Here is a 24,920-nt window from a genome sequence, read left to right as displayed (position 1 = left end):
CCTAAATTGTCTTTATACACAATAAGTATACTGCTAAGCATCCCACCATCAAATAGATCATAGAAATTGTGAAGGAAACAAAAATGAGCCCGTTATTTCGACCCATTCTCGTATAATGCATAAATCGCAATTTAAATTCTCTAATTTAATCATTCTAAATTTAAAATTTTTAAAAATAACTAAATAATTAAATTAAAATATAAAAATGTAATTCATAACTTCAGTAAAACAAAATTTAAACTATATTAATGTTCAACTTATTAACTTATGGCGTTTAATAAATTATGAATGAAAGAGATTAATTGAATATAGCTATTTGAATTTAAATATTATAGAAAAAGAATCTTTTCTTTTTTATTAGTAATATCATTTAATGAATTTATTTTACCTTACATTATACGGTGAAATATGATAGCAGAGATTAGTCTCCACTTTATTCATGTTATAATGTTCCTGTTTCATTTGTTTACTAATTAATAATTGTTTGATGATGAGATTATTATTTTTTAACATTGTTTTATTTATTACTTGTTAGATAAAAAATGTTGTTGGAAGAGTTATTGTTCCGATTATATGCATTATAGAATAAAGTAATTATTATCTTCTAAAAAGTTGTTGATTGAATTTAGAATTTTCAGAGATAATAATATTTTATTAATTATTTTAAGTTTTTAAATTATTTTTTAAGTTTAGGATTTTTTTTTTAACTTAATTTTTTTAATGTTTTGACTTATATTTAATCGATGATTACACCAATCTTAATATTAATTACCGACTCTCGTGATTATTATTTTTCTTGTATTTTTTCATACTATGTTCTTTTTTTTCTTGGATTTTTTTAATTTTGAATAAGAATATATGTTCTTTTTGACACTTTTTTTTTCTGTTCTTATGACAGATTTATCTCTACTCCTGTGATACTTCCTTATGGTTTTTAGTACCTTTTTTGTATACTTCTGCGATCGTGTTGGTACATGCATAAAGATTCTCACAACATTTATTTTCTGATTAGTTTGTCGGTGGTCGCATAATGGCAGATCCTCAATTTGGTAAAAAGATTATTTATCGATATAATCATAATTGGTGGCTAAATAATTTGTCAAATTGTTTGGTTCGTCATCACTCTTTACCATTTCGTAAAGAGTCTCGTTTGGTTCGACAATGATAATGCTTTATAAATGTTGCTGAATTATTTTGACGTTGGATGTCATTCTCAATGAAATGTTTCATTTTTATTTATTTTTTGTTTAATATTTTTTTTATGTATGAGTTTTCTTAGTGATTATTATCCTATTTTTTCTCTTTAAATTTAAGCGTCTTAATTTAAAAAAAAAGAATTTATTAATAAAAATAATAGAAGAAATTAAATTATAACACCTTAATTTTCACTTTTCCATTCGTGTCCAATTAAGCAGACAATTAGTAAAGTGGTAGTAGTAATTAAAATTCGGTTGATGTGTAGAACCAGAGATTAAACCCAAATTAACTTAACAACCCCTCAGTGCCTGTTTTCAGTTTTCACCGATTCAGTATAAATTTCCCGAAACATTTTGTTTCATAGAAGAAAACCCAGAACCCAGAAGGTCAACCACAACCATGACAATGAAGATTATCCCCCTAATTCTGATGGGTTGTGGAGGTGTTGGACGCCAACTCCTCCAACACATTATCTCCTGCAGACCCCTTCAGTCCAACCTCGTACTTGCTTCAATCTTTTTCCTTTCTGGGTCTCTATTTTTACATAAAAGTTTGCTTCTTTTCATTTCAAGTTGTATTTGTTTTTTCATTGGATGAATTGTTTGTGAAGTGAAATGAGTTAAAGGAAACGTCTTTGGAATCATTTCATTGATGATGACTAATGAGTGATGACTATATTAATTTGGATGTAAATTTGATTGTTGTCTCTTATGTTTCATGGCAGGGAGTTCATTTACGAGTTGTGGGAGTATCTGATAGTAAATCATTAGTTATTGCATCAGATGTCAAACAAAAAGAGTTGGATGATAACATTTTAGCTGAAGTTTGTAGAGTAAATCGGATGGTACTTCATTGTCAAAACTTACTACCTTAGGTAAATTCTTTTATATCCGCTTTTTTATTTTTATTTTATCAGACGAATGCTGTTTCTTTATTGTATTTTGATGATATTACCTATGCTTCTTTGTTGAATACTAAATGCAGGTGAATCTCAAGTGATAACCAGTCCAGAATCAAGAACAAAAGTGCTAGACATTGCATCAATTCTTGGAAAATCAACAGGTTTGTTTGGTATTCTTTTGGTGGACATTTTTTCTCCCCAATGTAATCATGTTACTAGTTGAATTCGATGTGAGTATCATCATTCATGGCTGCCATTTTTCTTTTTGTTTTTGTAATTTTGCCATAGTTTAGACCTTGTAGATTGCTCGACCAGTTCTGAGATGACATTTTTGCCACAGAAGGCGATCATATATTAGCCTTTTTTTATGTGGATATCTTAGTACATTGCCACCAAAATGATTATGTTTATGTAATTTTGCCGCAGGTTTAGTCCTTGTAGATTGCACAGCCAGTTCCGATACTATTGGAGTTCTAAAGGAAGGGGTAGGCTTGGGTTGCTGCATTGTTCTGGCGAACAAAAAGCCTCTTACATCCACATTGGTAATAAGCTCTTCTGCACATCATCGTTAGTGAACTTGAAACAGTTAGGATGCTTTCTCATTGTCAAATTATAGTTTTTCAATTCCATTGATGTGAATATTTTCAGTGTGAGCTTCAAACCATCAATAAAGTAACATACTTTGTTGTAAACAGTTGCCAAGGAGGCATTTCATGCAGTTGTCAACATTTTCTTTATACAATTCTATTATTTTTATATCTATAAGTTGCTGCTTGTCTAAATTGTTATAATGTTTCTTTCCCTTGTTCTGCAGGAGGATTATGACAAATTGGTTTCACATCCTCGATACATACGGCATGAGTCAACTGTAAGCCAAATTGAAACAATCTCCTTACTGTATTTTTTGCTTCATGTACCAGGCAGATGCAGCTTGATGTATCTGCACTGCAATATCTCAAGGTTTTCCTACTAATTTAGTTTTTATTATTTGTTAGGTCGGTGCTGGTCTTCCAGTCATATCATCAATAAATCGCATAATTTCATCTGGAGACCCCATCCATCGTATTGTTGGAAGTTTGAGTGGTATAAATTTGTTAACGCATTGAGATGAATCCACAGTATTAGTTTCGTGGATTGACCCTTGGTTTCCTGTAGGGTTTTCAGCTATATACATCTTTTAATTTTGGTTTGCCTATTATATATATAAATTTGGTTTTGACAGGTACATTGGGTTATGTAATGAGTGAGGTTGAAGATGGCAAGCCATTGAGCCAAGTCGTTATATCTGCTAAAAGCTTGGGATACACCGAACCAGGTATTTATAAAACTAAATTACCATCTTTTCTCTATGCATGATTGATGTCCACCCTTTAAAACTTCGACTCTTCTATTTGGCCCATGTTATTTTCACAAAGAATTTGGATCCTACAAGATCTTTCATAGTTAACGCAAATGTAATGATACTGCTTACTCTTGTCATCGCAGATCCACGAGATGACCTTAGTGGAATGGATGTTGCAAGGAAGGTTGAAATGAATATGTTTCCATGTTCTTGATTACTACTCTGTTTTTCTCGGATATGAATTGTATTTGCATGCATATATCAATATAAACCATTATGACGTACAAATGTGCATTATAATATTTTTGGACTTCTTATATATGGGTTTAGGGTTTAAATTCAAGGTTTAAAAATATATCGGTTTAAGCACATTTCTTATGTTGCCTTTTCTTTCATGACATTTTCTAGTTTTGATATATATATATATATGCACACACACACACACAATCCCCGTGGTTCATATTCACATACACTAACAATTTGTAACTTTTGCACAGTAAAATTGAGAATAATTTGCTTGTTTATTATCTGGTGATAATGGATATGCGCAAAAAATATATAACATTGGCATAAATAGTCGTTGTGGTCATTTGAAAAGGAAAACTACTATGACCCGGTTTGGCCTAACATATAAATTCTGCTAATGGTTGGTATCTTTGATGCATGATTCGATACTTGGTCTTATGGATTATAGCAGGATTAGTGACTATTCATCGACACATTTTATTTATAAGTGATGAAAAACTTATCATACTCACATAGATTTTCTGCAGTGATTTAGTTTTCCATCTGTGAAACAGGCTTTAATCCTCGCTCGACTTCTCGGGAGACGCATTGACTTAGGTAGTATAAAGGTTAGTACCAAAACCCTCTGTTGCCTCCTATTCTATTGATCGCTTTAGAATTCATAATGACTATACCCCTTTTTTCTCTTGGTCAATAACTTCAATCCATTGAATTTTAAATTTTATGTGGGGTAATATTTTACAAACCTTATAAAAATTGGTTATTTCATAGAATTTGTTTGATTTTAAGTGGTTTTACCATAGTTACATAAATCGCTCAATAGCCCACGATCTACGTACCGTACGCTGCGATCCAAAACGCGGTACGAACGAGTTCCAATTCGTTTCAAAATCACGATTCGGTACGCCGATCCAAAATTGACTATGGAAGGAGCTATTCATCATCTTTTTTTTCGATTTCGAAGGTATTAAGTGTGTGTGTGTTTATTTTGAAAGAAAGGAAAAGAAAAAAACCGCAAACGAGATTCACCCATCAACCATTATTTAGCAAACAAAAAAAAAAATACGAGAAAAAAGAAAGAGAAAGGAAAAGAGAAAGATGAAAGCTTAACTGCTTTAGGCGTCAAAAAACTCGAAGGTCACCACATTCAAAAGGGGTCGAGAGGTAATTTCTTAGATCTAAGGTTTTTTTTCTTGGTTTTTGGGGAAAAGGGTTCTAGATCCAAGTTTAGGAGGTTGAGGGGTTGTTTTGGGCCTTTTATGTCAAGTTCCGGACGTCGTGGATCACGTCGTTGAGTGGCGGTGCTCTCTCCGTCGATAGAGAATGCATAGAACTCCCAAGTTCTTTTTCTGTTTTGTTGAACAAAATGAAGGCTTAGGGTTTTCTGAAACCCAAAAAAGTGATTTATATTACTATGGATACGACATCTTTTAGAACCTACGTTTCAAGTTGTTGTGTTTTGGTCCTTGCTCAGAGGTTATGTAACTTTCCAATATGGTTATTAAGTTTTACATGCATTTCATTTCGGTCCCAAGGTTTTTTTATTTATGTTGTTTCAGGCATTTGACCTTCAAGTTTTGCATGTTCTATTATGGTTATCTTTATACATTAAGTGGCAATATACACACACACTTAATACCTTCGAAATTGCGTTCCGGAGCAATCCGAAATGAGTCTACCCCCTCGTACCGAATTTTAGGGACCTAGCGAATTGCGATCCCGTTCCACGTTCCCGTACCGGAGCGTACCGCAATCCATGTGATTATGGGTGTTACCCCGTATATGTTTTTCAGTTTTCTTTGGTTTTATATTCAAGTTGGCTCTCCATCATTTGCCAATTGGTTTTAAGTTGGATGCTAAACATGGAATCGCAATTGTAATTGAACCTTGCTCCTTGCTCAGTGCATTGAGCTCAGCCGGGATGAAGCATATACTTTGGCAGAGCGGAGTTTAAAAAATGATTTGGTTTTGAATTTCAAACCTAGTGAGAGAAGCGGTTCTCTCTTGGTTCAAGGTGATTTGTTATCATCCATCATTTCAGCACATCTTTACCACTGCATCATGTTTAACATGAACTTCATCGCCGTTCACCGATCATCGCCGTCCACCTTCCGCCGCCCGCTGCCAAACTCCGTCATCCGTTCGCGTCGTTTTTCCTCAGGAAGATCGTCTCCACACTCTGATTTCATTTTCGAGATTAGATTTTCGAGAAAATCTTTCAATCGACGCAGATCTAAACGCCGTTTTTCACCGATTAACGCCATCGTCCGTGTTCGACACCGTCATACCACCGTGCTCGCCGTACACTCGCGAACAAAACCCATCTATCCTAGTGTCCAGACTCGTTGTCGTTCTCTGTGAATATGCCTTTGACCGTTTCGACAAAACCAGAACCCGCCATTGTTCTGTCAAGTTGTTCTCCCGATCTAATCCATCTCTGAGGGTTTCGTTGAAGGACGACTCCGTAGTTCCACCTTTTCTCAGGCTCAAGATCTACCTGTCGGAATCTCTTCATCACCGCCACCTTTCTCTTCTTCGTCGGCAGTCACAGCTTTCACCACCGCCGGGCGCGCGACCAGGAAAGATCGTTAAGTCATTGAGATTTTAATTTCAATAATCATTCATCACATGCCGGGTGATGGAATCCATCCTTATCACCAGCAGAAACCTCCGGTCCAAGCTCCTCCGCCCTCTGCAGTCGCGCCTTCTCCGCCATCTCACCTTCTCATCATGACAGGTTCGTACTATCTTCATTACGGGTCTGCCTGAAGATGTCAAAGAGAGAGAGCTGCAGAATTTATTGAGATGGCTTCCAGGTTTTAAAGCTTCGCAAGTGAGCTACAAGGGAGAAAAGCCTAAAGGTTTCACTCTCTTCTCAAATGCAAAATTTGCAGTTGCTGCCAAGGATGCCCTTCAGGAAATGGTTTTTGATGCCAAGTTGAAGTCCCTTTTGCACATTGAGATGGCAAATAAGAATCTAGTTGTTAAAAGAGGAATAGTTACAGATTCTGATGCATTTGATAAGTATGGATGTTATCCTGTTCCTCCAGTACTGCCAATGCCAAATCAAGCTCCTGTAGCATCTCCAAGTATTTATGTGCCTGTTAAAACTGTGTGTTGCGATAAAAGTTGTCGCAGATGTTGTCCACCATGGAACCAAGGAGTCCACGACAAAGGGGTGCAGTAATGACAAGTCTGGATACACGTTATTTATTGAAAATTTACCAGAGAAGATCCATTGGAAGAGTTCCACCCACGGTCAGGTAATTGATTCTTTTATTCGAAATAAAAGAAATTCAAAAGGAGTTCGCTTTGGTTTCATTCGCTTCGCAACAATCGAAGAAGAAAGGAAAGCGATCTAAAAAATGAATGGTTCTCTTATTGATGGCAGCAAAATTGGTGTTTCTTTCACTAAATTCAAACCTCGTCATTCCTATTGGAGAAAGTCCTCGACACTATTCACCGCAAGTCCAGGATGGAAGTTGTTTCAAGGAATATCACTGTGAAGTTGAAGGAGTGGTAGACGATGATAACTTCTCGTATTGAGTAAATGTCTAGTGGGGTGGTGTAAGAACTTTATCAAAATCAGTAATCTTGCTAATCAAATGCAAGCCAAGGGCCTCACTGGTTTCTCGATAATGAGAGCTGCTGGAAATGTAGTTCTAATGGTTTTCGAAGTCTCGGCTTCGTTGAGAAGTGTGAAGAACGATAAATCAGAGACACTCACAAAGTGGTTCTCCAGAGTCGAAGCTTGGTCAGAGTTTGGTAGTGGAGCGTCGTCGAGTGTGGTTAGTTTGCGAGGGTGTTCCTTTTCACGCTTGGAATTGAGATACTTTCAAAACATTGTTGATAAGTGGGGTTATTTATTAGCAATCGACGAAAGCTGTCAGTCACCATCATCTTTGATAAGACAAAAGTTCAAGTCCTCACAAAGGTTCATGTGAGAATTAATGAGACGTTGAAATTGAAGGTCGGTGACAACTCCTTCAAATCATGGTGCATGAGATTGAGCCTTCATTCAAACCAAACTCTTGGGTCCCTGACGAAGTCGATTCTCATTAGATCTCGTCTCAATTGCGGCTTTGATTGGTTGCAGGTGTTGTTGTTTTTGTGTTATGTTATTTGAGTGTTTTTTATCCAAATGTTGGAGGTGTAATTTAGAAATAGGGTATTTGTCGATTGTGGTTTTGGTTGAGGTTGTGAGAGTTTAAGGTGTTTGTTGTAATGGTATATCACCATAGGAGGATATTCAGTGTTTTCTTATGTATTGGGTATTATTATTAATAAACTGTGAGATACTCTGTTCTTCCTTCTAATGTTCGTTAACATACTTCTTATTGTGTGGACGAATACGAAGGGAGTTTTTAATGAGACCTCCAACTTCTATCCCAAAAAAAAAAAAAATCTTAACTTCGTTTTGATGGTTTGGTCTATTTTTGTAGATTGAGAGCTTGTATCCCGAAGAAATGGGACCGAATAAGATGTCTGTTGAAGACTTTTGAATGGTGGGCTTGTAAGCTTGATAACAGTATCGAAGAGAGATTTAGAAAGCTTCACTCAACGGGAATGTCCTCCGTTATGTCTGCGTGATAGAAGGCTCAAGGTATTCAAGTATTCATGCTAATTCTTTTAAATCACGGACATAAACGTTGATATGAATTATTCTAACCAGTCTGCTTCCAGTAATGTCTATGAATATCCTTGAATCGGACTTTGATTACTGTGACCATCTGTTATTTTTCTGTCTCGGGACTTGCTTATAACCTAATCGTGTTCCTTGACTGTTTCTGCATTTAGGTGTGACGTCGGAATTCAAGAACTTGCTAAAAATTCTGCTTTGGGTAGATTAAGAGGAAGTGACAATGTGGTAAGCTTCCCTTTCTCTTATATCGGTTCCTTTTCACTTGGAAATTCTACTCTGGTGAATAATTTTCGAAATATCAGAAACCCTGTTTTGCTCCTATTTCCAACTTATTAGATATGAAGTTGAAAACATTTCACCCGGTGCAATTGCAGGTAGAAATATAGTCGATGTTATAGAGAACAACCCTTAGTTATTCAAGGCACGGGAGCCGGGAATGATACAACTGCTGCTGGTGCTTGCTGATATCCTTGATATTCAAGATCTATTTCCCTGAAAGAAACCGGGGTTCATCAACTCGAGGAGGCTTCAGTTTGGTGGAAGAACCTAAAGCATTAAAATAAAAACAATCATCTTTCCTGATTAAGTCAATTAGCTCAGAATGTCAAGTATTTACTATCAGAGACTTCAGTTAAGTAAATGCTAATTCATTTGCCTAAGCATAAATTGTAGGAGCATTATTAGGACATCACATGGGGAACTTTTGTCTGATATGGAGATTAAGGATATAAAAAACATGGACAACCATGTGATGTGATGCAATACATTAATCTTATTATTTGTCTGAGGAGTTTTGCACATATTCAAAGATGGTATTGAAAATGAATCATCGGCATAACAATACAAAATCATTTTATAAGTTATAAAATGGCTTTTGGTTGAGCTCAATAATGCTTGAATATTTCTAAATGTGAAGTCACCAAGATGGTCAAAAGAAAGATGCGTCCTTCGTAGATGCCTGGAATCTTTAAACATTACTGTGATATATTAATATTGTGATTGTTAAAGGGATTTTTCTATTGTGCGTTCTTGATTTTTTTAATTAATCATTGGTATATGATTTATTAATCAATTAATCTAAATCAGATTTTGCAAAGGCTCATTACAGAGACGACTCTCGTAACCCAATTTATCCTATTTATAAAAGTCAAGTTTCAAACTCCTGACCTTGCTTAAAAAGTATGGTGTCTCATCCCATTAAATCAATTGGTTATTTGTTTGATTTTTAATAATATACAAGTATTTTTTTGGAATAATTATGTATTTCAACGTTAGAATTCTCTCTCTCTCAATCTTTAGGAATATCTCAGGAGTGTATCAAAAAAGAAAGAACATGATATAATTTATTTTCGATTGACATGAAATAAAAAAATACAAAATATATATGAATCATGCTATCTTAATAGTTAATGGATAATTGTTATCCTTAGAGATCTCGTTCGAACATGACCTTTATAGGAGTGTCAAATGATTGAAAATCAAAATCATGAATTACAAATTATTTGAAGAATTTTCGTTAACGAAAATTAAACCCGTGTCATAATACCATCAAACCAACGTTGCACCATTAGGCTAAAGGAAACAGTTTTGATCCCACCAGTAATGAATCTTCAATTGGTCATTATTTTGTGGCTTTCTATCCCGCGTAAACCAGGACCATAATTTTGGATTATGTTCTCCTGTGTTTTTGAGATTTTTTTTTTTAATTCAAGAGGTAAAATTTCAAAATTAAAACGATTAAAGGTATTTAAAAAAAATCTAAATTGTTGGGTTTTGGTCAAATAATCAGGAATAAAAGATCCTCTAAAAAAACCTTTTTAAATCATATTTATATATGATACATCGGTGAACGACAAAACAAACAACATAATCAGTGGTTAAACATATTAAAAAATGAGTAAAATACGTTCTATGCAGTATAAATGTTGTATAAAACTCGATAGTAAATAAAAAAATTGACCTTGTGGACAAAAATTATACAAACTAATGTCAATTTTCATTGATATTCGTTACAGCAAGATCTTTTGCCTGTGTGGCAAAAAAATACAGCAGCAAAAGATGCACGCGATACATGCAAAATAAATTAAACAAATAACCATTATAAACGCACATCAGAATAGGAGAAAAACACAAGTTTATGAAGTCTTGAGGCTTGAAAATGCTTGAAAGGCACTGATGTCATGAAAGCTAACATCAATGGTGGTCATGGCTGCAAACATTACTTGAAATGGCTCAATTTGAAGATATAACTATATATTTTTATTAAGCAAATCTGGATTTAGAGCCAAGGCCTCCTGGTAAATCATATCCTTCATCTGTTCTTCTCCCAGCGGTTGCTGCTCAAATTCAAAGAGAACGGTTCGGCACATACCGGTTCGTCAGCTATGTTGTGCAACCTTTCAAGATAAGGATGTGCCAAAGCTTCTTCAACTGTCCATTTAACAGATTCCAACATTCAAGCAAGATTGCGTAATTCATCTCAATTAAAAGACCTCAAACTGGATGGTTTCATTTTCATATTGATTATAAAACAGAGCTCATTTTCTTCTCTCTCCATAATGTAGCACTTACCAGTAATTCTTCTGCTCGGATCAAATGTCAACATTCTGTCAATGAGATCAATGGCCAATGGATGAACATGTGGGAAAAGTCTGCTAGTGATTGACGTGGATGTGCAGGTAGCTGCCTGATATATCTCCTTGCATCCTTATTCTGGAGAAATCCGAGATCGGATTCGGTTGGTGTGCCGAGCAGCTATAAAGCAGCTATAAAGTAGTCCGAAGAGTTCAGCAATATCTCCGGCGCCCTATACCATCTCGTGACACCATATTCCGTCATAAAATCGTTCTCAGAAGTAGGTCGAGCGAGACCAAAGTCACAAATCTTAAGATCACAATTAGCATTCAGCAAGAGATTGCTGGGTTTCAAATCTCTATGAATGACATTGGCAGAATGTATGTACTTCAGCCTCGAAGAAGTTGATATAAGAAATACTGCATACCACACAATCAAATGAAACAAAATCAACATACACGTACATATGCACGATCTTCGATCATTATGCTTTGAGACAAATAAAACATAGATGAGATTCTTTACGTTTTCTCCAGTTCTCCGATGTTCATCGGAAAACTTGAGGAAAAGGATATTGTGTACCTGGCAATGCTCTTCGGATAAACCCTGATTAGAGCGAATGATTTGGTGAAGATCGGTATCCATGAGCTCAGTGGCAATGTAAACATCAGAGAATTCTCTCCGTAAAGGCGGGGGAATCACATCTCTGATTCCGATAACCTGTTTATTAAGAATAAAATCTTACTTAAAGAATAATTAACTTTAAACAACCGGAAATTGAAATGCTGAGGAAAAGGAATCCATTGACTTTTGGTCAACAATTTAAATCTTTGAATTAAGGTTTCTATTTCCTTGACCAGTTTGCTCTTTGACTCTTGGACATCATCTCCTACCAATTATGCAATAAGAACTTCAAAAAAAGAAAAAAAGGAGCTTACGTTTTCGTGTTCCAAATGTCGAAGGAGCTTAATCTCACGAAGTGTCCGCTTAGCGTCCATGTGATTATCAAAAGCGTTGGCGATTTTCTTTACAGCAACCATCTCATTCGTCTCCGAATTCAACATCGAGCTTCAAAATTCAAAAAAGAAATCAAATTAACAAAGAGGAAAGGAAAACTTGTATTTTAGTGAAATCGCTTACCAAACGATGCCGTAGGCTCCACGACCGATAGGCATGATCGGAGGGCGATACTTAGACGTCACCTCAACAAATTTCCAAAAATATTGTACTGAATAAATTGACCTTCGTGTGTATGAATCGCTGGAAAATCTCCAAATTGACCGCCGGCGTCAGCCATTTCGCTACCTTTTACTGCTTTCTTTTGACTTTCTTTTTTTGCTTTCTCTTTGAGGAAATACAAAGTAAGTTTTATATACAGAGAAACATTAGTAGTAATATTTTTGTCAATTCCGTTAGAGTTTGAGAGTCAAAGGGAGCTTCGACTTAGCTACGAGGAAAGGGTAAGGAAAACGCGCGAGGAAATGAAGGACGTGTTAATGGATGGCTGAGATTCTACGGTTGCGATTTGATGGTGTTTTGTCAACGTTCTAATTTGCATGCTGCTTTCTCTTTAGCTTGATGGATTAAAATTAAGGTAAACTAACTATTTAGTCACCCAACTATGGCCGAATTTCTGTTTACGTCAACTAATTATAGTTTTTATACTTTGGTCACTAACTTTCATTTTCATTCAACTTTAGTCACTTACCATTCACGATGAAACATGGATAAATTCATGGAATTCTTCTCCCTCAATGGAATTAGATGATTCAAAAAGGGAAAATAACTGATTTTTCTTGTCAAATTTTGATGCCCAAAAGGGAAGGAGATGCTTTAGATTTAATTTGGGTATGATCCGACGATTAGAAAATGAGATCGGAGAGCTAAAGATCCTAGTTACAAGGTTAGATTTGTGATTTTTTATTATTTTTGGGAAAAAAATAAAGGTTATTTTCAGTTTAATGAAATCAAATATAATGTTCTTGTGGGTGATCTAAGATTCTGATACTACGAAGTTTAGTTGTAAGAGATACCACTATATTGACATTTTTTTAGGAAGAACATAATGTGTTAGTGTAAGAGAGAGAGAGAGAGTGGGGTGTGAAAAATTTGTCATTATATGCAAGAAATTTGTAGGGGTTGACACGAGATGACGATAATGTATTTAAATATTAAATTGATTAATTTTTTAAATATTAAAAGTTAAATTTATTAAATTATTTTAAATTATCATCAAATTATAAAATGTATAAATTTTAAGGTTGAAACTATTATTATATTGCACCACATCACAATCTCCATTAACTTTTTAATTGTTAATGATCAAAATAGAATAAACACGTAACATTAGTGATCAAATTATTAAAACAATAGTGAGTGATAAAAATAGAACGTGACAATAGCTTGGGTCTAAATAGAGAGTTTACCCTTGAAATAAAAAAGTTATATCAATGGTCATCTAACTTTTAGGACAGTTTTTATTTTGATCATCCAATAGAAAAACATTCATTTTAGTCATTATTGTTAAGAAATTCTTTCATTTTGGGCATTTTGTTGCTAAGATACATCATGACATGTTGGCGTACTGACTCAGATGTCGTTAGTTGTTTAATGATGGAGTGGCGAATAAAAACATTTCTTAACAACGATGACTAAAATGAAAGAATTATTCGTGACCAAAATGAAAGCACTCTAAAAGTTAAATGACCATTGGTGTGATTTCTTCTTAAAAAAATTGTTTATTACTTTAAAAATAAGGCCTAACTTTGTCTATTTTAAAACAAACGTGTTATTTATGAAATTGATATTTGCAAAAATATATTTCTCGTTTTGTGACCAATAAAGTGATAACAATGTCATTATTTTATTGGTCACTAAAATGACATGTGAGTGGGTTGATTCATACGTTGTTAGTGGTTTAATGGTACAATGATCAAAATAATATTATTTATTAACAATGAGCACTAGAATGAAGTTTTTCGTTGAAGTGACCAAAGTAGAAGTGTCTTAAAATTTGAGTGATCATTATTGTAGTTTATCCTTAAATATTTTTATTACTTTAAGGAATCTTATTTTATTATTAATTTTATTATAATAAGACCACTTTCATGAGGAAAACGTTTGTTATAAATAATCAAATTTAGGTCCTACTTAGATGTAGGGCTGTAAATGAGACGAGACAGATCGCGAGCTACTCGAGATTGACTCGATCTTGGCTCTATAAATACTCGGATCGAATGGACTCGACTCGAGCTCGATATCGACTCGAGTTCTTAACGATCCGAAACGAGCTACTCGATATTCGACTTGAAAAGCTCGTGAGCAGCTCAAAAAAAATGTTATATTATAATTTTAGATTTTTTAAAATCACATTATTAAAAATATATTAAAAATAAATTATTGACGAATAAATATTCTTGAATTGAAAATGGTTAAAAATTATTTTTGAATAATATTCTTATATTTATTTAAATTAAAAAAAATTATTTATCTAATGACAAGTATTTAATATATTTCTAATGATAATGTTTAGGGTTTAGGGTTTAGGATTTAGAGTTTATGTGATAAGGTTTGGGATTTAGAGTTCATGTGATAGGATTTAAGTTTTAGGGTTTAGAGTTTAGGGTTTATGTATTAGGGATTAGGGATTAGGGTTTAGGGTTTAGGGTTTAGAATTTAAGTTATGCACATGAAGGTAACATACAAATTATGTAAAATAATGTTATGTGGCTCCTAAATAAATCATTCGCATACTTATACATAAACATATCAACATGCAAAATAAATATACACAACTAATTAAAGAAAACAATCCTAAACAGGGACTAAATTAAAAAAATCTAAATGTGAGGACTAATTTAAGCTATAATTTAAATAATTGAGGGACTGTTTTGTACAAAATGCATAAATCTAGAGAGCCTAAATCTAATTTACCCCTAAGGTTAGGGTGGCTAAATGATAATTAGCCCCAAAGTTAATTAGGATTTAGAACCTAAATTAAGGGTCTGTTTGTTTAGCTGTAATTGGTTTTCCAGAAAATGAATTACTGAAATTTGAATTACTGGAATTTGAATTACTGGAAAATGAATTACTGGAATTTGAATTCTGGAAAATGAATTACATTTCTGTAAAATGAATTACATTTATGGAAAATGAATTCATTTCTGGAAAACATCTGAAAAACGTTTTATGATGTTTGAAGATGTTATTTAAACATTTTTCGGTATATTTTAGTGAAATAAAATTTTATAATTATATTAATTATTTATTAAAGTAATAGTACTATATATATTTTAAAAATATTATTAGTATATTTTAATATCTTTACTAAAATATTATTGAAATATATAATATTATTCATTATATATATAAAAAAATTTATTATATATTATTAAAATAAAAATTAATCTTTATTTATAATATAATTGATTATTTTATATAATATTAAAAATATAATATTATATTATTATAAATATTATAAATATATTTTAAATATTTAATAATTAATATTTTGATGAAAATGATATTAAAATATTTTTGTTAATATTAAATTCATAAAATAAATTTATTTTGAGTATTTTTGCTTACGGAAAATGACTTACGGAAAATGAATTCGTAAGTCATTTTACAGAAGGAAATTCTGTTACTAGAAAATGAATTACATTCCGGAAAATGAATTACGTGAAACAAACACGGGAAAACGTTTTCCGAAAAACGAATTACGTGAAACAAACACGGGAAAACATTTTCCGAAAAACGAATTTCGTGAAAAACGGAAAAATATTTCAAGCCTCACGCCTCACCTTCTCCAACTCTCTCCCCTGTCATTATCACGCAAACCAGAAAACAGTGCCGCAGCTGTCGCTCCTCTCGCTTTCTTCAACGGAGTCTACACTTCGTCTGCCGCCGTACCCTCTCAAAACCCACAGCCACCATGAAAACATAATCCTCTCCCCTTCACTAGCAACGCCGCCGTGAAAAAGTTCAGAACCTAGCACTCCGACCGCCATTAGCAACGCATAAATCTTGATCCTCTGCTATTATTAATTATGTACTCCATGTGGTGGCTACATATTTACTTTCTAATTGTTTGTTGTTGGTTAAGGGTCTCATCACTAAAGAAAGACGAATCTTGATCCGGCAGCGGTTTCCATTTGCTAAAGATCCTGGACAGATAGGGGAACTTAAAGATGGCGACTCTCTTCTTGAAGTGTAAGTCAATATTTGCATGAGGGCAACATGTATAATGAAGAGATAAGTTGAATCTTTTGTTCAACGATGAAAAGGTTGATGTTATGCTACAACCTTTTTATAAGTACAATCTTCACAAGTCATGGTTGTTCTTTACATATATATAAAAACCTAATCGTTATGAACCGACTTTTATCAGGTAAAAAAGGTCAAACCTGATGTGCTTCTTGGTTTGTCTGGAGTTGGCGGTGTGTTCGGTGAAGAGGTGAAATTCCTATTTATTTTGTTATTGGCGTGCATTTTATGCTTATTTTAAATTCTGATTACTGTTGACATTCTACATTGTGTTGATACCTCACCGCTTGTTGGCTCAAAAACAGGTGCTCAAGGCTATGCGTGAATCTGGTTCAAGTAGACCTGCTATATTTGCCATGTCAAATCCCACAATGAATGGTTTGTTTCTCTGTCCTGCTCCTGCCATGCGGTATGGTTTTTCCTTATAAACTAGATATTTCGTCTTGACATCTGTTTTCATTTCAACTGAACAGCTGAATGCCTGCTACTGAAGCTTTTAAGTAAGCTGGAGAAAACATAGTTTTTGCCAGTGGAAGCCCTTTTGAAGATGTCAAGCTCGGTATCTTCATATATTGTCTGAAAGATTAGCATCATACATTTACAAGCCGTTTTCTGCTACGTACTGCACGTGTTCGTGGTTTTCTTTTCAGTTATGGCTATTGTTACATTCTAATCATTTGAGTGTTGACAGGTGAGGGCAAAGTGGGTTATGTAAATCAAGCAAATAACATGTACCTGTTTCCCAGGGTAGGTGTTATTTCTGGTTTCGTTGTCCTTTAGTTCGTTAACCGTACTTCGATCTTAACTTCGGTTTAACCATTTTTTATTCTAATCCAGGATTGGCTTGGGAGCTTTGGTCTCTGGGCTCGTTTTGTAACCGACGGAATGCTGCAATCTGCTGCTGAACGGTATGAACGTGCTTATTATTATATAGTTGCTTCCCTTCTTGTTATGGAAGTTGTGAATGAAATGCTATCCTTTGAATTGCAGCCTTGCATCTTATATGACCGACGAAGAAATCCAAAAGGGCATATGTTTCCATCTGTCAATAGGTAATATTCTTAGGCTCTCACTGTTTTTTCCCTTGTTCAAAAGTGGTAGTTTACTTGTTTTTCTTTGTTCATACACCCAAAATAACCATTACTGTTATATATATATATATATTAGAATTCAAGTGAATCTTCAAGTTAAATTTGGTGAAGTACACAATAAGATAAAATTATATTTCTCTTTAATACTTATTAGAATTTAAGAATTGAATAGAATTTTCAAGTCAATTTGATGGCATAAATATAAGATAAACATGATGTAAAATGTAATTTTCTAGACTTATAGATATAATGTGATGAGTCGATAAATGTATGTGTACATGAAAAGCTTGGTGATACCAACAGAATTAGAGATTCAACTCAGCTACTTGAAATGACCATCCAGCTCAGTTGTAGAGCACAAGGTTTTTAACTTTGAGGTCGTGGGATCGAGTCCCATAGAGCATTTCATAATTTGGAGGTCTCCTACGGAAACTGCTCTCAACCTAGTGTAGGGGCAACAGCCTACTATCTTATCTCCCCTTACCCCATTACATATAGTAACAAGGGACAACCATTTAAACTCAGCTACTTGATGAAGCAGGCATGAAGGTCAAAGCCCCAAATGCTCCAAATCCCACGCCAGGAAAAATTGAAAAGCACATAGGAATTGGGTTTTGTGGTACATGAACAGGTAGAATGGAATATTTTGGAATATTTGGAATATTTGAGTTTTGAAACACTACTTCTATGACAAAAGTTGTTTTTGCTTTGGGGTGGATAGTAAATGGATGTTTGGTGTGGGCGCATTTTTGATCTTATGTGTTAGAACATGTTCTACAACCATAACTACTCTGTATGTATCCTATAAAGTTTCTGAGGTTCAATTTGAGCTTGAGTTCGAGCTCGAGTCTCGAGCTCCAATCGAGCTCCTGAATTTTTTTAGTTCGAGCATTTTGAGTTCGAGTCGAGTTTTAATATTATATTTCGAGTTCAAGTCGAGCTTGAAAATTTTAGGCTCGCGAGTTTTCAAGTCGATTCGAGCCTACATTAAAGTTTTCGAGATTGAGTCGAGCTCGACAATACTCGAGCTCGACTCGACTCGTTTACACCCCTACTTAGATGGATAATATAAATTGTTTTTTCTATTATATTTCAATATTATTTAAAAAATCGCACAATAATGCAAAATATAAATGTATATGGTAGTTTTTTATTTGTATGAAATGTGTATTCGTCCTAAGATTAATTGGTATAACTTTAAAAATTGATTTTCCTCGCTTTTTATTAGTTTGAAAATGTCTATAATTCTTTAAATCACCAGAGAGAAAGAGAGAACATATAAGAAGATGTAAATGGAGGGGGAGTAAGAGTTTAGTTGATAATATTATTGTTAAAAAATTTATTAAAGTTTAAAGAATTATTGAGAGACCAAGAATGGATAAACTGACATAAAAATTTTTGATGAAAGCTTTTGCAAAAATAAAACACATGCAATTTGGAGTTGTTAAACTTACTCCATGATATCACACTAAGGATTTCACAAATTGTATATCTTTTAAGGACAAGGTATAGTCGTAAAATTCTCTATTTTATACTTAAACTATAGTCATATGGATCGCGGTACGCTTCGATACGGGAACATGAAACGGAATCGCAATTCGCTAGGTCCCTAAAATTTGGTACGAGGGGGGTAGACTCATTTCGGATTGCTCCGGAACGCGAGTTCGAATGTATTAAGTGTGTGTATATATTGCCACCTAATGTATAAAGATAACTAAAATAGAACATGCAAAACTTGAAGGTCAAATGCCTGAAATAACATAAATTAAAAAAAACCTTGGGACCGAAATGAAATGCATGTAAAAATTAAGAATCATATTGGAAGTTACAGAACCTTTGAGCAAGGACCAAAACACAACAACTTGAAACTAAAGGGAGCCTTTACATGATTAAACCCCTATTAGATGCAGTTCTAAAAGATGTCGTATCCATAGTATAAATCACTTTTTTGGGTTTCAGAAAACCCTAAACCTTCATTTTGTTCAACAAAACAGAAAAAGAGAACTTGGGAGTTCTCTGCATTCTCTATCGACGGAGAGAGCACCGCCACTCAACGGCGTGATCCACGACGGCCGAAACTTGACATAAAAGGCCCAAAACAACCCTCTCAACCTCCTAAACTTGGATCTAGAACCCTTTTTCCCAAAAACCAAGAAAAAAAACCTTAGATCTAAGAAATTACCTCTCGACCCCTTTTGAATGCGGTGACCTTCGAGTTTTCTGACGCCTAAAGCAGTTAAGCTTTCATCTTTCTCTTTTCCTTTCTCTTTCTTTTCTCTCGTATTTTTTTATTTATGTTTGCTAAATAATGGTTGATGGGTGAATCTCGTTTGCGGTTTTTTCTTTTCCTTTCTTTCAAAATAAAACACACACAATTAATACCTTCGAAATCGAAAAAAAAGACGATGAATAGCTCCTTCCATAATCAATTTTGGATTGTCGTACCAAATTGCGATTTTGAAACGAACTGGCGTACGGTACGTAGATCGTGGGCTATTGAGCGATTTATGTAACTATGCCTAAAACCTTGGGTAGACACTCCTAATGAAGAATTCACTCGTGATTATACCATCTTAAGGGTTTTGAAAAACCTTATTTTCATTCCCCAACTCCCTCAGCCGCCTCACTCGTTCTCCTCTCCCTTTCCCTTCTTCCTCGTTTCTCCTCACGAAAACAACGCGGCTCCCCGGCCACCGTAAGTCGGGGCCACGGGGAGCACCACAACCTTAACCACTCTACTTCCTCTCCCAGACCTTAACCAACCAAAAACAACCGAAAACCCACCCCTAAGAAAAACTAGATCTAGGAAAAGAGAGGTTGTTTTACCTTCGGTGGGCTTTTCACTCCGGCGAGGATACACGCTCGGATCTCTCTCTAAGGTATGCCTCTCCTTTTTTTTGTTTCTGTTTCGAATCTCTCTTTTTTTTTTCTCTATTCCCTGTTTTTTTTTCAAAAAACCAACCGAATGCCTCCTTTTCTTGCATGTGCTTTATCTTGCCTTTGGTTGAGAGATGAGGTCTAGGAATAGGAATGAGATTTCTAGATTTTAGGTGAAAATCCCGGATTTTTGGATTTATTGGGTATTTTATTTGGGGTTTCAATTTAGGCCACTGTTCTTTGATTTGGTTACTGTTTTTACAGGAACCGGTCACTGTTTGATGGATGGACTCCTATCAGCTCCGTTTACAGGAACCGGTCACTGTTTGATGGATGGACTCCTATCTCCGATGACAGCGGCGGTGAGGGAAGCAGTCGGCTTGAGCGGCTAGGAAATTGAAGGCCAAACGGCGACAGTGGTTGGCTGTTAGATGATACTTTTAGGGTTTCAAAACCCTAGGGTGAATCAAGTTTAGGGTTTAGTTGATGGGTGTTAGGTTTTAGCTAGTTGGCTCTGGGATTGGGCCTCTTGGTGGGCTTCGGGAATTGATTAGGGTTGGGTACTTGTAAACTGGTTGGGCTTCAGGTTTGGGCCTCAGGATTGGCCTGCAAGACGTAAATTGTAATTAGTAATAATAATAATAATAATAATAATAATAAAAAAAAAATCAATATAAAAGACCCGGACAAAAACGGGTGTCTACACATATTCAAGTAATCTTATTTTATGTACGATAATTTAAATATTATTGTAATTTCTGAAAAATTACAAATACATAATCATTAAGGAAAAGATTTGAGAAAGGAAGGCTTTGGAATAACACATTTCTTAAACCTGCATATGGATATATCAAAAAATCTTAAAGAGATTAGAGTATCCTAATAGTTACAAGATAGCTAAATGTGAGAAAAACATCTCCTTAAGAAGGACGAAGAAATCCGTAGTTTAGAAATGCCACATCTTAAGAAGAACATATCTCAATATCATGAAAGCATTAATGTATCTTGATAATAGTATAACACCTAATCATACAGTAGCACCTTTAGAATCGAGAAGAAAGATGCAGAGATTTAGAATTTGATCACTTGTTTTGGCCGACTCCCATGTTTCCCTAGTGCCTTGTCCCAATGCAGTGTGAAAATTGTCAAATGGAACCAACTCCATCCTGTAAAAAAAATGCACAGAATGGTTTCCATAAGTGAATCGAATAACATAACAGCAAGCAAGATTGGGTATAAGAGTATCATACTGTATTTCAACTTCCTCTCTTGTGCCAGACGTAGAAGGTAAATCGATCATGTCTCTGCATTCTTCGTTCTATCAGCCTAAACCATTTCTGTAGCCAGAATCCTCTCAAGGAAGGTCCTGCAGACAGATAGAACATGCGTTGTTCCATAATTCGGAAGCCATGTTTTATTTCATGTGAAAATGGGCAGTACTTGGATTGATTATAACCAACAGTGGCACATCGCTGAGCACAATATAAAGAAAGGGCTAATTCTTCATACCTTCAAAATGAACGAGGATATGAAGAAAGAGGCTACTTCTTCATTACCTTGAAAATGAACGAGGTAGCTGATACGGTGATAGGCTTTTTGGACATTCCACCATATGTACCATAGTTCCTCCCTGCCTGAAATTTGCATTCCAATGGAAGTTGGATTCTTATTACAAGAAAATGTCCAAGGCCATCAGTACTTTACCTTAAGAACTTAACCAAAGAAGCGGTATTTCCACCAACGCAGTTCAATCCCAGAGCAGGTTCGGGTAAATTTGACTACCATGACAATAACAATCAAATGAAAAGATGGGTGATCAGTGAAAAGTCGTATCTAGCACCTTTAATAACATGAAATCCATGCATGAAGATCAAAGATCCTCCCACAGTAAACTATACTATGTTCCATTAATGATAGATAATACCAGAAGGCTCTTAACATTCTTCACTTCCATTTGGCTCTCAGTAAATACTTCATCGCACCAAGAGCTTTTAGTTTTTCTTTTACTTCATCTGATCCAGCCCTAAAGCAAGCAAGGAATGGTAAATAAGATGCACTAGAAAAAATTGTAAGTATCACCTTCAAAAACCCTAACTGATAAGAAGTACAATCAATTAAATAGTTTAACTCGAAAATGTTTGTGGTCGATGACAGCAACTTCCCAATTAACAAAATATCCCAAACTGATAACACCATCTTCGTAAAGAAAGAAAGCAAGTGCAATGAAAAAGGGCATTCAGATACCTATATAAACTAAGTACAGCACCTGTCCCGGATAATGTTAATGCTATGAATGCCACGATATCTTGCAAGTTGGATTACACATTGGCCAACAATGCTGGTGGCCCCATTTTGAACGACAGAATCCCCTGCCCATACAGAATAATCAAGAAGAGCATGTGATAGAGGTTTGAACATCGTCTAATACCACATCAACAGATGTACCGGCGGTTAAAGTTGTGAAATCTTCAAGCATCCTTAAGCAGTCAAGGATTAACGGTAAGGTAGCAGCATATTCAATTGGTGAATCTTTATGATCTTGTGCCATGTATCATGGTCTTTGACAACATAAGTTTGCATGTTCCTGCCAATTATTTTCAATTGACCTTGGCATCAAAGAACAAAGATCAGTCTAAAACTTGTTCTTCCATTATTTGGCATATAATGAGAAAAACTACAAGATCAACAATTTTTTTTTAAATGGAGATGGATGTGAGAACATGTAAATTTCCAAGAAGTAAAAAAGAAAGGATCCCTCAAAAAATATAAATGAAAAATGAAAATCCAACAGCTTGCAAGTTTCAGCTATTAATAAGTAGAGAGTTGCCTTTCCTAATTCTTTTTAGCCCAATAGATTCAATATCCTACACTAAGTGCAAATAACACTAGCCATTCTAGACTTCCGCACCCAAACTTCTTTTAGCAGCAATTTTTTTTCACATTCCAACTTAAAAGTGCTTTGAGATATGAACTTCAGCACCTAAAATTGAAGATACATAACCAGAAAGAGATGTCAGATTACCAATTTTCAAACGTGAGGCACTCAAAGTAAAATAACAATGAGTAGCAAAGGTGCAAGAACAAACCAGAGGAAGGTGGAGACGGAATGACCAAATCACCCGGCAAGACCCTTAACTGCAGAACCAACAGAATATACTTCTCCAACACCTTCATAGCCTCCAACTGCAGGCACTTGTGGCCTCACAGGGTACACTCCTACACACCAAAACTTCACTTTTTATTTACAAAAGCCTTGCGTTCATTATTAATAATAGGGATAAATCTCAAAATTTTATATGAACTTTGATTCGATGTGCAAGTAAAACATGAACTTTAATTTTGTGTAATTGCATAAATGAACTTTAAATGTGTATGATAGAATCAAAAGCAAAGTTAAAAAAAATCAAAATTTCATGTGCACAGTTGTACCAAATTAAGTACACGTATTGCATTAACTCAAAGTTGTGTAAATTTGAGATTTATCCTTATTATCATCATTTAAAACCACCCATTCAAGTAATAAAATATCAGACTTATTAATCAAATGAAGGGAAAAAACAAGTTGGAACAGAAAGCTCAAACCTTCAATACGGTTAATATCAGAGGGATTAATGGGAGCAGCCAACATTTTAACGCAACTTGATTCTCCTTCACTTCTACTGGGGTAGCTCTATCATTCTATACAAATACAACAATAATCAATAATAATAATAAAAAACACAAAAGAAAATCTAAAATTGATATTGGAGACCTGGTGACGGAGTCGGGTGGGCCGTGGTGCTCGTAGACGACTGCTTTGGAAGGCGGAGAGATGATTGTCGACAATGTCCTCACGGTTTGGGCCTTGAGAAACTCCGGTTTAGACTCCATAGACCGGTACTCACTGCTTTTAGCGCAATTGATCTCGCCGTTGCCATTTCTAAGCTAACTTTTGCTTGAAGAGTATGTCCAGAAGAGTCCACTCCAAAGTTCAAGGCAGTTGGAAACGGCGATGCCGGTGAGGAATTCGAAAGCCTGTTTGACAATCCAACAACCAACACAGACCCAAATCCTGCTGACAAATGGGCTAAAAGGTGATGCATCTCAAATTCAGAGATACACAATCTGATCATGCTCCCAACTCTCAACCGGGCTAGGCTTTAGTTTTGGGTTCATAACCTTAAAGTTAAAACAAATTCTATAAAACTAATTTTTTTTTCTTAAAAATTATATAAGACACAAATTTATGCGAAATCATCTAATAGAAAAAGAGAGTAAAATATAAGATCTAGAATGATTATAACATCACCGTGTTTATGGTAAATAATTATACTTTTTTTATTAAGCTAAACGTGATTATAAAATAATATATTCTAAGTATTTGCAACAATTTGATAATAAATTCTCAATCACTTTACAGTTTGTGCTTGAACAACAACGATTCTTTTAACTACTGAGGTAAGTTGGTTCGTGCCATAATTATACTTTTAGTATCAATTAATGATTTAGAAAATAATGAAAGAGGTGAAATATTTTCAGCATGTGGTTAAAAGTTTAATTGACACCTTTTCATCTCCGAGGTTTTAGTAAAAAATTTAGATTCACTTAATTGAGTGGTCAAAATATTTATATTGTCTCGTGAGTTTAAATTTTGGTATTTACCTTAAAAATAATATCTCTACTAATTCAATATATATATATTAACCTTTTAAGGATTGTATATATAATAATTATTTGAATCGAATTATGTATTCAATCGTTAACTTGAAGGCCTTTGTTGAATGGTATCCAAAAAGTAAAATAGAT

The 24,920-nt window shown here is 34.6% G+C and overlaps 1 protein-coding gene, 1 long non-coding RNA gene and 2 pseudogenes across 2 annotated transcripts in view; 2 read left to right on the top strand and 2 right to left on the bottom strand.

Annotated features, from left to right (window-relative positions):
• The window catches only part of LOC120142149 (la-related protein 1A-like), a 36,567-nt gene extending 29,969 nt beyond the window's left edge, over positions 1-6,598 (top strand). Inside the window, exon 17 of the mRNA XM_039156884.1 lies at positions 6,566-6,598. The gene's annotated coding sequence lies outside the window, so the exon portion shown is untranslated. The remainder of the gene's footprint in view (positions 1-6,565) is intronic.
• On the top strand, positions 1,495-9,068 carry LOC120142154 (annotated as a pseudogene).
• A 1,334-nt stretch (positions 9,069-10,402) lies between these two features.
• On the bottom strand, positions 10,403-12,288 carry LOC120142148 (annotated as a pseudogene).
• A 10,931-nt stretch (positions 12,289-23,219) lies between these two features.
• On the bottom strand, positions 23,220-24,089 carry LOC120142202. Its single transcript, XR_005517826.1, has 3 exons — positions 23,887-24,089; positions 23,718-23,813; positions 23,220-23,351 (listed from the first exon to the last, which is right to left on the bottom strand). It is a non-coding gene; the product is annotated as an uncharacterized LOC120142202 (long non-coding RNA).
• Positions 24,090-24,920: the final 831 nt, after the last annotated feature.

The sequence above is a fragment of the Hibiscus syriacus genome, unplaced genomic scaffold, assembly GCF_006381635.1.
Source record: "Hibiscus syriacus cultivar Baekdansim isolate YM2019G1 unplaced genomic scaffold, ASM638163v2 tig00110819_pilon, whole genome shotgun sequence".
NCBI classification, from domain to species: Eukaryota; Viridiplantae; Streptophyta; class Magnoliopsida; order Malvales; family Malvaceae; genus Hibiscus; species Hibiscus syriacus.
Note: the sequence above shows the minus strand (reverse complement) of the source record. Positions and strands in the feature narration are given on the sequence as shown.